Genomic DNA, 15,884 nt, shown 5'->3' on the forward strand with positions numbered 1-15,884 from the left:
TACTGAAAACTGGGACCCTACCAATATCTGTACAGCATTTAGATGTTTTTTCCCCCAGTTTGCAATATTTGTATTGCACATTATTCCATGCCAGAAAATTGCATAGGCCATGTGCACACAGAACGCAATCGGAGGGAAAATATTGATGATGTGCAGAATTGATTTCTATGTTGGTACCCTGCTCTCAAGTCACATAGTAAATAGGAATCCAGGGCTGACAAGACAGAATCCAGGTGTTATGATTTATCATTTAACAGGTGCAATCAAGGTAACATGAAATCGTACAATCCCTATAATGAACATGCAACAATATACAAATATCCACTTCAACCTCTAGTATACTTTGTAGATGTAGATATAATGCAGTCCATATTAGGTAATAAGATATCCTGGATTTCTACACAAGACCAGTCCCCAAATCATCTGTCCTCTGGAAATTTACTCAGAGGTGTCATACGAATAAACAGAGGTAGCTGTGTAAATTAAGGATCAAAGTACTGGAGCATTAAAGCCGCTTCTTACAGAGAAGTTGACTTTGTAATGGATGTAGCATGGTCTGAGCGGCAGCAGGGGATAGAATAGTATTATCTCAGTGTCTGTCATTAATGGTGCCCTAGAAGCCTAATGTTGGCCAACGCGTTTCGCACAAGCCCTGTTTTTTTTATTATTATTACAACCGTTGCAGACATTGGGAATCAACTTAGATAAGACACACAGAGCTCCCAGAGGGAGCTGGTTCTAATATACCAAAACAGAAATTTAGAATAGCAGAGTAACATGTAACACATATGGGGTAATTTACTTCATGCAGTGCCCCTGTAGCCTACAGTATATTACTGGAACTGTAAAGTGAGGGTGTCTAACCTCATCAATAATATAAGTAAGTGGTTACCACTCATATCATACACAATCACGTTCATAACCAGGATCCCCCGTCTTATCCTTTTTTAAGGGATAAAAAAAAAAAAAGATAATAAAAATTGTAGTGACTGTGATTATATTGCCGAAATCTCTAAGGGAGAAAGCAAATTGATATATAGAAAGCAAAACTTCTAACCCAAAAGTTATTAATATTAACTTGGATTTGGGTCCTTTCTACACAATTTAGTTATGAATACTACATAACTACACAGGTACGAAATGCTCCTTTTTGTCTTTTTCTAACTTTATTGTCCCATGCAATAGAAATTAAATATGAATTACAAGGAAAGTAACTATGTATTTATATTATTAATTTTCCGTAAGTTGAATTATACAACAGCTATGAGTGCTCTTAGCTATGATTTCAAGTGTAATAATGACCAATAGATTTGTAACATGATTATGATTGGGTCCTCCAGTTTTGGTGGGGTATAATAAAACTACTGGATACAATATCACTATAGCCCCGAAACGCATTGGGACTTTGCTTGTTTGGTCAACATTAGGCTTCTGGAGCAGCAGCATTTATTGCTTTGGTAATTTGATAATTAATTTACATGGTTTCCCCGGTTCTTTCTTTATATGACATCTGTGAGCAAATTCCCAGAAGACAGATGGACTGGAGACGGTTCTTATACAGACATTCAATATATTTCATTACTAAGCACAGACTGCATTATATGTAACTTTGCAAATTATAGTAGAGGCTGAAAAGGCTGCTTCTATTTTAATTGTTGAATTTTTGATTTAGATATTGGCGATGTGGTTTTACATAAATACAGTTTTTAATAATATATACAAACACACATACAGTGGTGGAGTGGGGCTGTATACGGTGGTATACCACCATCTCTCCTACTGCCTTCATTGTCACATTATCAGATGTCATTCACTTACATTCCCGCCACTTCTAAATTGCCAGCTCGACCAGTGTGTGTGTGTGTATGTGGATATATAATATATATATATATATATATATATATATATATATATATATATATATATATATATATATATTATACATATACACACACACACATACACACATGTATACACACAATTTTGTTCAATATACAATATACCTTGTACAATTTTATCATCCTATACCACCTTCATTGTACCTGCTGAATGATAAATAATCTGAATTTCTCCTTCTCCACTCTGGGTCATTATATGTGGGCAGCACGGTGGCTTAGTGGTTAGCACTTCTGCCTCACAGCATGGTCACGAGTTCAATTCTCAACCATGGCCTTATCTGTGTGGAGTTTGTATGTTCTCCCCGTGTTTCCTCCGGGTGCTCCGGTTTCCTCCCACACTCCAAAAACATACTGGTAGGTTAATTGGCTGCTATTAAATTGCCCTTAGTCTCAGTCTGTGTGTGTGTTAGGGGATTTAGATTGTAAGCTCCAATGGGGCAGGGACTGATGTGAGTGAGTTTCGGAACTAGTGGCGCTATATAAATAAATAGATGATGATGATTATATATTATTCTTGTACGGATCTCCATGAGGGGAGGTCAAAGGGACAAATGCAATCCAAAAAGTAAGCAAGTATGATATAAAGTCTGTTCAGAAAGCCACAGAGGTAACTCGGTACAAGTTGGATGCATTAAATTAAATTAAACCAATATTAGAGCAGGGTTTGACATCACAATCTTGCTGCATCAGTATGTGTTCATGGGGGAACCTGTTAATTACACTAGAATTCAGTGAGTGTCTTCCTGCTGCCTCCATCCCCCTCATCACATCCTGACACTGTCCCTACTCTACGTGGCCCTGATCACACAAGTGGACAGGTCATTGCCTCCCACAAGAACAACACACGTCTTTATAAAACCCTCTGTGCTGCTTTGGATAATGATCTGATTGGATTCAGATTGTTTTATATCTACCCACTTCAGGATGAAGACATTACATGTAGCACACATATGCATATTCTTATTGGTATTATAATGTATGAGGAGTAGTCAGGGGTTATAGGGAAAAGTAAATTAAAAAAATTAACTTTTCCCCTTCATCTCAATCATGTTACAGTAGTCCCTATTCAGCCACTGCTTGTTGGATGGGTCCCCCGATAACTCTAATTGTCAACCTTGAATATCATCCTATGTACACTAAGGGGTATATTTACTAAACTGCAGGTTTGAAAAAGGGGAGATGTTGTCTATAGCAACCATTCAAATTCTAGCTGTCATTTTGTAGAATGCACTAAATAAATGAAAGCTAGAATCTGATTGGTTGCTATAGGCAACATCTCCACTTTTTCAAACCTGCAGCTTAGTAAATCTAGCCCTAAACCTCTAGATCTCAACACTGTATATAGCCATAAGCACATCTTAATATTCTTGTCAACCACGTATAGTCAAAATAAATAATATACGTTCTGCTTTCCACAACGTCCCCACCCTTGGATGATCACCTACTCGGTTTCCTTACAACCGAGGCGTGTAAGGATCCGTCACTGCAGCATGAGCATCATTAATCCTGCGCGCCGTACTGCGTGCCAAGTACACTTCAGCAAGAGGCCGAGATATATTAACCCCATTTAAAATGCCAGCACTGAGTCAATCATTTCGCTATGATGTCATGACGTCAGACACTGTGTACCAGCTGTGTTTGCAGTTACGTTTAGGACTGCACTGGATAGGAAGGCAGCAGAACGTAACCCTGATTATTAATACTCTCTGGAGGACAATTAGTCACAATCTCTGGGAGTAGGAAGAAAAAGGTGGATTCTGTAGAAATCAGGCTCGGAAAAGACAGGAAAAAGATATATATAGAGCAGGGAGTGGCAGATATCACCCATGCCAGTAATTGCAGGCTTTGCCCTGTGTAATTATGAAACGTTTTTTTGGCTTTTCTAGTTCACCCCGAACTAACTTCACCCTCACGCTGACTATTCCTTTAGGCTGTGATTAATCGGTTCTGTTGCTTGGAAATGTGTATATGATATTTATAATCGTTTCTTACATTTTATTAATAAGATCCCCATGTAATTACCAACACAGTGATCGCATCTTTCCTTTACACACATCTCGTGTGTAGTATTATAGCGTAATGTGAATGTAACTAGAGATCAGTGAGATGTTCACATTGTTCATCATTTGGCTGCAAAATTTTGCACGTTTAGCAGAATTTGGTCTTGTTTTTCCAACCCGTCCCCCAAGCACACCCCGAAGCCGGGTGATCTGAGCGTCCGGTCTTCAGCTTCCAGATTCATTAAATTAAAAAAATTATATATATATTATTATTAATATTTATTTATAAGGCGCCACAAGGCATCCGCAGCGCCGTACAGAGACAAACAAAATTACAATACAATGGGAGACAGCACAGTACAGTAAACACAGCAACTCAGTAAGCTCAATGCACAGCTAGAGAGGGCGGGGAAGGGGGAGGGAGGATCCGCAAACGACGGGGCCCAAGAAGGAGGGCGCGGAAGACAGGGAGACCCCCAGGGGGGAGGAGGGAGCGAGAGTGGACGTGGGGTGGAGGACTCTCGAGGAGGAGGGCTAAGTAGCTGGAGAGCAGAGTTAGAAGTGGTGGAAACAGGAGGAGAGATGGCCCTGCTCAGAGGAGCGTACAATCTAAGGGGAGGGGTGGAAAGACAGAGAGACACAGGGGAGAGAGGGAGAGTAGGGGGACGGAGGCAGAAGATAAGGTAGGAAGTTAAGTGGGAGACAGAAAGGCTTTAAGAAAAAGGTGGGTTTTTAGGGCCCGTTTGAAACTGGACAGATTAGGGGAAGTTCTGATGGAGGGAGGGAGCTTGTTCCAGTGGAGGGGGGCAGCGCGGGCGAAGTCTTGGATACGCGCGTGGGAGGAGGTTATAAGGGTGGAAGAGAGGCGACGGTCAGAGGCAGAACGGAGAGGGCGGGATGGAGCATGAATAGAGAGGAGAGTGGAGATGTAGGGCGCAGTGGAGTTGGCGAGGGCCTTGTAGGTGAGTGTGAGGAGCTTAAAGAGGATTCTGAAGGGGAATGGGAGCCAGTGAAGGGCTAGGTAGAGGGGGAGACAAAAGAGATAATAATATATTATCTATATATTATATAGATAATATATATCTATATTATAGATAGATATAGATAGATATATATATATATATATATATATATATATATATATATATATATATATATATATATATATATATATATATATATCTCTATTAAAAAAAAAGATTCCCGTTTTCGCAGACTTTAGGGCTCATCTGCCTTTGATAAATAGAGCTCTTAAACTTAACCTTAATCGACACAGAGAAGCTCTTATCTGTGCAAAGTTTAGCTACATTATTTCAACGAGTTAAAACACTAAAGCTGGGTACACACTACAGATTATCCTTATCATATTATTAGGCAGATTTCTAGAGAGTGTGAAGATTCCCGGTGGTTATGGCAGATGAAGATCACAGATCTAAAAGGTAAAGTGTATAGGTTTGTACCCATGAATCCGCTGCTCATCGGGACTTTCAATCATTGGTAAAAGAGTTACAGTTATCTCATTGGGAGGAATTTTCTCTAGTATGTATCCAACTTAAGACTACTAGCGTCCGTCTAATGCAGAGTATAGAAAAGGGAAGGTAATGTGACAGCTCAGACTGCTACTTTTAAAAGTCACCTGACACATGTTAGCTGAATTCTTCAGGTCACAAGTAGGTAGGTTGGAAAGAATAATCTAAGCTTTATTTCAACCCGAAGGCAGCAGAAGGTTAATAAAAATAATTAGTAAATCATTGTATTGTAAACTTCGATACATGAAATAAACAAACACTTTTCCTTTTTGTTCGTACAATTCTACAATGGCTACTATCACCACTCCTATATAAACACTCTGATACATTTACAATGTCAAAAACTAATAGTCAGAAGTTCTAAGACAGAAGATGGAAGATCCTGTTCTGAGCTGGGTTCCTTTGAAGCAAAACATTTCACCTACTACATTGGGGCTTTTTTTTAATTGTTGATAATTGTCTCCTGGCCTCACGTGAGCCAAGATGACATAAATCAGATGACAAGTTTCAGCTGAACGAAGGTATTAGGCGATATTAAACCCTTCTTTTTGGAGTACAAATTCCTGAGTGCAGTGTGGAAACACAGCTGTGAAATCGTATGATTTAAAAATTGAATGGAATTACCAACCATAAAAACAAACGTTTAAGAGTAATTAAGAATCCCACTGCAATGCAAGAAGCTATTGGAAACGACATTTAAACAGCATAAGAAGGGAGCGAGCGCCAGCAAGAGATCAGCTTACACACGATGCTGCAGCTGTAACGTCAGCTCATGCTCATGGGGTGCAGAGAAACAGGGCGACAACTTCTGCCTAGTTTGTTTAAAATACCATTTAGGAGGTTTGTAATCACTTTGTAAAGAGGAAGATTTGAAAAATAATCTTCAGGTGATAAAATCCATTCAGTCAAATGTCTTAAAGGGATTTTCCCCAATTCAGATACCTTTGACGGTTTGTATATCCCTCCTGCAACATTCACTAAATAGATTTGCAACCAGGGGCTGGTTGGCAAATTGTAGCCCGGGGGGCAAGTCTTGACTCAGACTATTAGCCATTTGAAAGATATGACTGGGAGGCTGCGGACCTTACCAATGTGAGCGTTCACTCAGAGACACACCTGTGAGTAGCGAGACCGCACTTGTTCCCTACCTAGTGTGGCCAGGGATAGAGAGCAATATATCGGTGAGAGAGAAGCTGGTGTGGCACCAACGGTGTTAACAGCAAAGGACAAAACACAAGACTTATAATGTGAGAATGTCAGCTCCTGCGCCCAGTGTTGTAATGAATGTTAAATTACCAAGTAACTAAGAACTGTTGGAGTGTAAATTGCTGCAGATGTAAATAAAGTTACCTTGTTTGTTACCGTCAAAGAGATGGTCGTGCAACCAATATTAAGTCAATAGATGCCTGTACAGCGCTACACTCGCTGCTGCCGCATTACACGCACTTCGTTGTCATCAAACAGCCCCCGTTTGCCGAGTTGCCCACATGGACCTGAGACAGGAGAGACTGAGGTAAAAGCAGAGGGCACTTTATAGGTAGGTGCTATGGAGAAAGGCACCTACACCGCCCAGCAGCAGGGGGCAACACATTGCTTTATCTTTCTGACTTATTGCTGTGCTTTTTAGCATATCTTTATATCATCAGGAAGAGGGGTTTTTTTTTTATTTTGGTTGTCCAAAGATACCCCAAAAACTATTCCATAGTAGAAAGCAATGCAGAGATCAGACCATTGGAGGTATGTCGTAAAACATAGCGATAATGATATCTTGTTAATTTTGTCTTTAGAGTTTATCTGGGTTATAGGCAAATGCTTACAAATCCGCCTGATGATAAAAATACATTGATGAAATGCACAGAAGGACAATATACTTAGTAAATGTTGCACAAGGGAGCCTACAAATCCAAATGCTGAAGTGATCTGAAGGTAGACAACCCCTTTAAAAGAAAATATCACGCTCTAAGACTACCCGCACCGACCCTCCGCCCTATATTTAAAACTACTGTGACGAATGTACAAGGGTTTAACACTGATAACTGAGATATGATGGATGTCGTAGAATCGGGCTTTGCAGACTCCCTGTAGAACAGCGCACTGTTAACGGAGAAGAATATCCTGTGCGTGACGACTGGGAGAACATTCCCCGGATCATGATACTCTGACAACGCCTACTCACATCAAGGAAGATATTTACTATTCTTTAGAAAGTGAACGCATTGCTTGCTACGGAACACAACACCTTTTCTACGCGCACCAGTTTTCATGACTGGCTCACAATGAGACAATAAAAATATACCAAACACTGAGTTGAACTAGAAAAAAGAGGGGATTTAAATCCAATTAAAATGTAGAGACCCGTCAAAGTTTTGACCCTTCTGCACATTCAACACTTGTCTAAACCCATGTGGATGAAAAAAAATGAGGACAACAAAATATTTTAACACTAACACAACACGAGACATTAGTACAGGTAAGTGCCGTAACCAATAGCAACCAATGTTCCACTACTGCTTAGAAAGGGAGAGGCGTGATTGGTTGCTATGGCTTACAACTATCTATTTTAGCACACAGAACCCTAAAAAAGGCAACAGAAAAGTTACTCTACCTCTACCCGTCTATATCCCCTATCCCCGATGGACTGTTCACTCGCTATCAGTAGCAGAATGGTTAGTGTCGAACGCCGCCACACGAACTGTAATTCATAAGAACAATTTAGGACCACCAATAATGTTTTTTCCGCCATTACGCATTTTTCGTCTCGCGGATCCCCTTGTCACCCCTTGACGGGACCTTGGGGTTCTAAAGAAATTTTTGGTAGTTTTCAGTGCCCCAGTGATTTCAGAAATATCCCTCCCCAAACACATTTCAGTTTAAATTTGCCAACTGTAGCCCGTGTAATGTCTGTAAACACTGAGAAATAAGATGAAAAGACCATATCCATTAAAAAAATAAAAAAATAAAATGACTGCATTAGATACACAAGAAAAGATCACCCTAGAAGATCTTAATCACTAATGTGTTAAATCCATTAATTATCATGCTCAGCCAAATACATACTTATAGCTGATAACGGCTATTATGCTGTACTTAAATAATTAGTACAATATAAGCAGTCTTGGCAATTAAACAGAGCCATAATTGTAAAGCTTATTACAGTGATAATTATTGGTGCATCATTTTTCGTGAATAAAACTTGAAGTGCGGAGAAGAACGATCCCCGCTTCTATTACCCACAACCCCGTCTGGTTCGGATAGGGCACCAGCAGTGACATTGTCGCTCTGACACAGACATCTAGAAAATTGCAGCTTCAAGAGCATTTCAACCACATGAAAACGTAAAAGCGTTTGGACAGCGGCTGTAGACAAATTAACTGAAAATCCCCGTCTTTATATCCCCTGATAAGACATTGCCATGCTAATGGGCATGATAATTAGCTGTGCATCAGGGGTGGGGGCTAATGTAAGGTTTTGGGGTCCTGGAAATACAGCAACTGGGACACATTCACACCCACTTGCGAGTTTTAATTTTTTAATGTGCTTTAATGGCAGAAGTCTCTAGTTTGCAGGGATTTGCCAGCAATTGAGTCACCTCTCATGTTTCTATATGATACATATATATATTACGCTTTGTCACTTACATCAGTCCATCTGACTTCCACATTCAGCACGATTCCGCTCTGCGAGATGCTGTCTGCAAAACGTCGCTTTTCACATAGGCCACGATGACAGATTTATAGGCAGTCGTGTTTACTCTTCTCAAATGTTGTGTTATGTAATTTTCCAGGGCAAAATGTTTCACATACAACCTTTCGACACTAAGGAGTCGCTGCACTGAATCACCCGAGCTAAGAAATATATCAAAGCTGCTTCAGAAAGTGCTATTTGTGTGACGTTTGTTTTACGTGTTACTAAGCAGACATGTGTCATGAGTAACTTGTGGTAGATGTTACATGTACGGAGAGAAAAGAGAAACCTTCACTAGTGCCCAGTACAACGGTGTCTGCAGATGAATGCTGGTTAATCATATTTATTTGTATATAGCCTTTTTGTTTTTTTACTACAATTTTTTTTTTTTAAATTAAACACAAATCAGTTCCATGAATGAGTCCTTGGGGTATATGTACTAAACTGCGGGTTTGAAAAAGTGGAGATGTTGCCTACAGCAACCAATCAGATTCTAGGGCCTGATTCATTAAGGATCTTAAATGAAGAGGATTCTTATTTCAGTCTCCTGGACAAAACCATGTTACATTGCAAGGTGTACAAATGAGTGTTCTGTTTTGCACATAAGTCAAATACTGCCTATTTTTTTCATGTAGCACACAAATACATGATAGCTTTTTTGTACACTGAAATTTAAAGTTGATATTTGTGTGCTACATGAAAAAACAGGCAGTTTTTAACTTATGTGCAAAACAGAACACTCATTTGCACCCCTTGCATTGTAACATGGTTTTGTCCAGGAGACTGAAATAAGAATCCTCTTCATTTAAGATCCTTAATGAATCAGGCCCCTAGTTATCATTTATTTAGTACATTCTACAAAATGACAGCAGGAATCTGATTGGTTGCTGTAGGCAACATCTCCACTTTTCCAAACCCATAGTTTAGTAAATATATACCCTTTAATGTGGATTCTGAACATAAAGCCCGCTCTTAGCAACAGCTGAGGCCTAGGGTTACTTTAAAAAGACATGTGCAGATCTAAAGCAAACATCACTAAAAAAAATGCTACAAATAGAATGTTTATTGTTCAAATAGCAGTAATTCATACACAATAAATCACCATTAAGCAAATAAAAACAGAGAGTGAATTTTAGAGCATAATAAAAATATTATTCTAACATCTCTGCTACTAAGATTCTTAAAAATAAGAGAACAAAAAGAGGGAATGAATTAAATTACTCCATTTGTTTCTTATATACAAGAATTCAATGTCTCCAAAAATGTATCCGTATTCTGAAGGCATTAACAGTCCATCAATGCAGAAACTGAGTTGGTGTTTTTCAATATTGTCATTATTTCAATAAATGGAAATATGCAAGATATAACCTAATAAAAGATCCTGAGCCAGATAACTTACAGGAGCAGTGAATGGAATCCTTACTACCTTACAGGTGGCATAAACATCAAGTTCTTATTTTCTCTGTTGCTGTGGGTGGTAACTGTAAGCACCCAGAGGAAACTTGAGCACCGGGAGAAAACCCCACGCAAATACGGGGAGAACATAAAACTCCACACAGATAAGGCCATAGTCAGGAATCAAACTCAAGATCTCCGTGCTGGGAGGAAGAAGTGCTAACCACTGAGCCACCGTGCTGCCCACAGTTTAATGTTCACTAGTGACACCTGCAGGTCAGCCACTATAAGCCAGGCTAGTCTTGGTCTTCTGCTTTAGAAGCCGCTTTGCTCATAGAACTTGCCATGTACTCAAACCTGTACCTGATACTGACAAATGTACAACACTTGTAGGCCATATACTTAAGGCTGCCAAATGTGCAGTAGCAGCAAGTTGGCAACAAACCAAACCCCCAGCGTTACCTGAAGTGATTAATAGAATTTGGCTGACTTACAGTTGTGAACATATCACAGGCATCATTAATGACCGATCCAACCAATTTCAAGACATCCGACAACCCTGGTGTGTCGCTCATGGAGCGAACCAACCAGGATCCTTTTAATGCTGAAACTGACGCTGTGGAATTAGTTCCAAATCACATACTGAGTACTTATCACTCACCAAGATGCCAAGCCGGACTCCCTCCTCATTCATCTTTATCTCTTGCTAACTCCCTTCTCCGTTCTCCTCCCCCCTACACTTTTTCCCTTCCTCTCTTCTCTTGCTAAGATCCCCCCCCCCCTTCTCTCCCCCTCTTCCTTTATTCTCATTACCTCCTCCTTCAATTTTGTTGTTTAGCTTTATAACAAGGTTCCTAATCATTTTTGTATTGACTAACTGTTTTTTGTAACCTAATCTTTATACTGTTAAAGTTTTGAAAAACTCTCTAATAAAATGTTTTTTAAAAAAACTGAACCTTGGTTTTCCCCAGATCTTGCACATAGAGCTATAGTCGTTCACCAATATAACTACAACTGTCCATCAGCCTAAGGGTGAGAGGAGTCAGATAGACCAGGTAACATACCAGCAGGGAATACAGTATAAAATCAGTGGGTTGGCAATGAGGTCAAAAACAAGCAAAAGGGCAGGTAGGAACAATGGTCAAGTACAAACGAAGGGTCACCAACAAAATATCCTGTTGCATACGGCACTGTAGCGTACGGTGGAGCTTGCCGTGTATAGAGTACAAAGAAGCAACGAGTCAGGCACGAGCATGCCTAAGAATACGTTGACTAGGTAACTGCATTACCAAATCCTGCCAGTTCCATAGGACCTTCCAACCACGGAAATCTAAAAAAAATCTATAAGTATATTGACACCATAAAATCTTCTGTACGCATGCGTCTCATAATCCATACTCAATTGCACAAGGCTACCATATTGAGATCTGACTGTTCTGGATGTCTAGGAAAGGAATGAACAATGAACGAACGGATCCTGTTCATCAGTGTTGAACAGTTAGGTCCCAAAGCAAGCATGGCTCGGTTGGAAACATCTCCCCGTCATTGAAGTCATCGTTCAACTTGATTAGTCCACATGTAGTACTTTCGATCAATCGTCAACATGGTCAGGTTGGGTTAGAGTACATGCACCTTCTTCCTCAGTAACAGTGGAAGCACAGTACCACTTCTCTAATTCTATATGCAATTCCATTGGTGTTTATTTTGCATGTTGTATATGTTCAAATATATTTAAACATACCTCTCATTGTTTGAACATCTGTAAAAAGGGATTCAAGCCACACTGATTTTGGAAGCACCTATACAGTTGGTGTCATCTGGATCTAACAGCGGCTGGTAAGTCAGATGCGGTTAGATCCAGGTTACACTGAATCTAATAATAAAATAAAATAAGATAAAGAAAACACCCATGTTTGTAGGTTTCTAACTTCATAATATCTTGCATAAAGTACATATATTTGTAGTTTCTAGAGATAATTAGCTAATTCATTTTTGGGGTAAGTTTCAGTGAATGGACTAATAGTAACTCCAGGAACAATAAAGGAGAACTATGTTTCTTTCTATTTTGCCTGTATAATACGTTTAAACTAAAAATATACTTACCCTTATATAGTACCCAAATAAAGCAAGCACTAGCCCTATCCATAAAACAAACAATAATAATAACATTTACATCTGTACACATAGTTACAGAAAAAATATTCTGGGGTTTAACAAACACAAAACAATACTGTGTTCCGACAAAACCATAAACAGCTCAACAGATAACTGCTGACTATATCTTCTGTAGCCTCAAACAAAATTTTAGCCGTTTATGACAATAATCACTTTAACGTGGTGTTTATTTGTCTAGTTTGGTCATCTATAATCAGTTAATGTTTAGGCAAAGCTTTAATGGAGCCCAGAATAAAGGCCCTAGCCCGTGATGATAATATATGTTACAGAGACATGCATATGCAGTGGATGAGGACATTTATCCGTTTGCTAGAGCATTGCTGTCTTGCTCCCAAACTGACATTCACACGCTGTGTTTAGGATTTTGCAACTAAAAATCTCAGCTGGAGAAGGAAGTTCTGGGTCACGGACATTAATGTAAGCTGCTCATTAGCGGCTGCATTGAAACATTTCAATTTCAAAATCAAACTGATCCTTAGACAGAAACCCATTTGCCTGACCAGAAAAATGACAATTTTGTAAAAGGTAACGGCTACAATTCTAGACACCCTTTCCATCTTCATAATAAAACGTATAGGATCACTGTCTTTGTCTGGCATAATAGCAAACAACACATGGGTTTGATGATGTAAGCACAGTTAGATTCGGAACGAGAACTGATATTATAATGAAAAACACCAGTATGTTGAATGATAATGGTCAACCGTGGCTGCCCAGAGCCCGTTTTACCTACGGAACCCAGCTGAGATAAAACACTCTGCCAGTCTAGTAATAATGCAGAATGGTTAACAGCCTTCATAAAACAGAGTTATTACATATACAGATTTCAAAAGAATGCATTTTGCTGCAGTTTTTGCAGAACCAGATCAGTTTCCTTTCTGAAGGCTAAATAAATTGATCAGTAAAGTGTAATGCACACAAAACAGATTGCGGGATGCGATTTAACGCCTAGAGAGCAGTATGTTACAATCTTAAGTGTGCTCATTACATAGGTCAGTAGATCACCCAAAGCGATATCCTTATTATAAATACTGGAATTCAACAAATAACATTCTATTATTGTAATCAAACAACACACCCAATTCTTATGGGTCTATTTATTAATGGCCGCATATGCCCCCGTTAAACATAATTCCTTATCGCAATAATAAGGGATGATATTTTGCATCTGATAGGAGGTTGTCCCAGCGACGACGCTCCATACCCCTCAACTCTGGATTCTGACCTGGAGTTTTTACAGTGCATGCGCGACCTTAGGCTGTTTTGCAGTAGTTACCGGAGGGGAGAGCGGGAAGGTTGCGGAGAGTGATCCGAATATCCCTCTCCTCCGATGGCCTTAGTCATTGGGGGTCAAGCTCTGAAAAGCTAGGCTTTTTGCAGCTGGTTAAATTGGCCCAAACTGCAGTCCCCCATTGAAAATTATGGGGACTGCGGTTAAATGCAAAACTTAGGCTAATGCAAGAGATACCTACGATATCTCCTGCATTAGGCTTTTGTTACATACATGTGTTACTTAAAAAAGCCTTTTCCATATGGTTCATGCCTTAATAAATAGGAAACTTACTTTGAAGTGTTGGGAGAAATACATTAGTGAGTATTGTACCTACAATATCCCATTGTAGGGAGATCACAGGACGATTGGACAGACAGTTTAAATTTAGAGCAGATCAATTATCAATATCTGATTAATAAATGCCTATATCAAGTTATAAGAAATATCTAGGAGAGACAGGCATATTTAGCAGGCAATGTATTTAGTGTAGCCTACATCGGCACACAGCGAGGTAGCCATTCTGTAATAAAAAAAAAACGCAGCTTATGAAATTTATTACAGCTAAGTGACATCACTGAGGTATGAGGTACATAAGAGTGCCTCGTGTCTCAGTGATTCACCAAAGTCCTAGTGAATCAATAGGCTACATATTTGTTCAGACCACAAAATGACTGCCTACACTGAGTGAAGGCTTTTGGTGCACTTTAAAAAGCAAAATAACCAAAACATTTATGAAGTTTAAGTGAAAGAAAAAAAAAAAAACATTACAAAAGATTGTTTCTGTTTTTACACAAATGAAACAAGAAAAATCCAAATTTAGGGCCCGATTTATTAAGGAACGCAAATAATATATGATTATGAAACAAAGTCCACAGTCTGGACATACTCTATAATCATTGATACTATGTCCCTCTCTTATTAAGACAGCATTCACTAGCACACACTAATACCTGGACCGCGTGAGGCAGGTGTGGGAGCAGTTTACAGGCCCATGGAGGTACCACTACACACATACTTTATGGTACATTGAAGCAAATATTTGTGGCACAATATGGTGTATTTACAAACCTGACAATCCTGGTTTAGAATCATGCACAATAAAATTTTCCCTAAGCTTTTCATTAACGCTCGCAGGGAGTGTTTTAATCTCATCGTTATTATTACAACCATGTTTCAAATTGAAAAGGCTTTTCACCAATTTACAACATTAAATGACAGAATCAGCATTTGGAAGGAAACAGTCAGGATAGAAAACTGTAGCTGAGAAGTTATATTGCCTTTTGTTTCTATAAATTGTGCCTTACAGTCATGGAGGAATTTACAGTTTTCCTTTATTAAAAACACAGTAATTGGGAAAACCTTTCACAAAGGCATTTGTTTGCCTTATAAATATAACCATATAAGAGCTAAAGATTTCGCACAGCAATTTAACAGGGTATGGTATATAACTTTATTCAGCTTCAGGTCAGCATTAATTTACATTATAAGCTCCCCGGTCATTGTACCCCGAGGGCCGTTTTTGACCCTATGGAATAAAACAATAGTAAATATCTTTAAATATATTGTTAATAAGTAGACATTATTTTCTCTCAAGTGTGCAATAATCTAGGTGAACTTATTTAACAGAGTAAAAATAGCAGAGCTGTAGTACAGCCACCAGGCTAATGAAAGCAAAGCTCTGGTTGCTATGAATTACCTGCCCCATTCTATTAAATAAGTCATAATCTAAGCAGAAAGCTAATTACATGTATATCTGCATTTGTGTAGAAGCCAACTGATGACGGCCTTAAAATGAAACAGTCACCAGATTCTAATTTGCCTTAAAAGCCACATCTAAAGCTTTACATGGAAGCGCAGCATAGAGAGCACTGTATAATAAGGACCACATTTTGGGTTGTTGTCACAAATAGTGTCATCAAGTCACGTCCAT

General features: G+C 39.1%; 1 protein-coding gene across 6 annotated transcripts in view; it reads right to left on the bottom strand.

Moving 5' to 3' along the window:
* DYNC1I1 (dynein cytoplasmic 1 intermediate chain 1) overlaps positions 1-15,884 on the bottom strand; it is a 347,340-nt gene that overhangs the window by 10,776 nt on the left and 320,680 nt on the right. The window lies entirely within an intron of this gene.

The sequence above is a fragment of the Mixophyes fleayi genome, chromosome 5 (genome assembly GCF_038048845.1).
Source record: "Mixophyes fleayi isolate aMixFle1 chromosome 5, aMixFle1.hap1, whole genome shotgun sequence".
NCBI lineage: Eukaryota > Metazoa > Chordata > Amphibia > Anura > Limnodynastidae > Mixophyes > Mixophyes fleayi.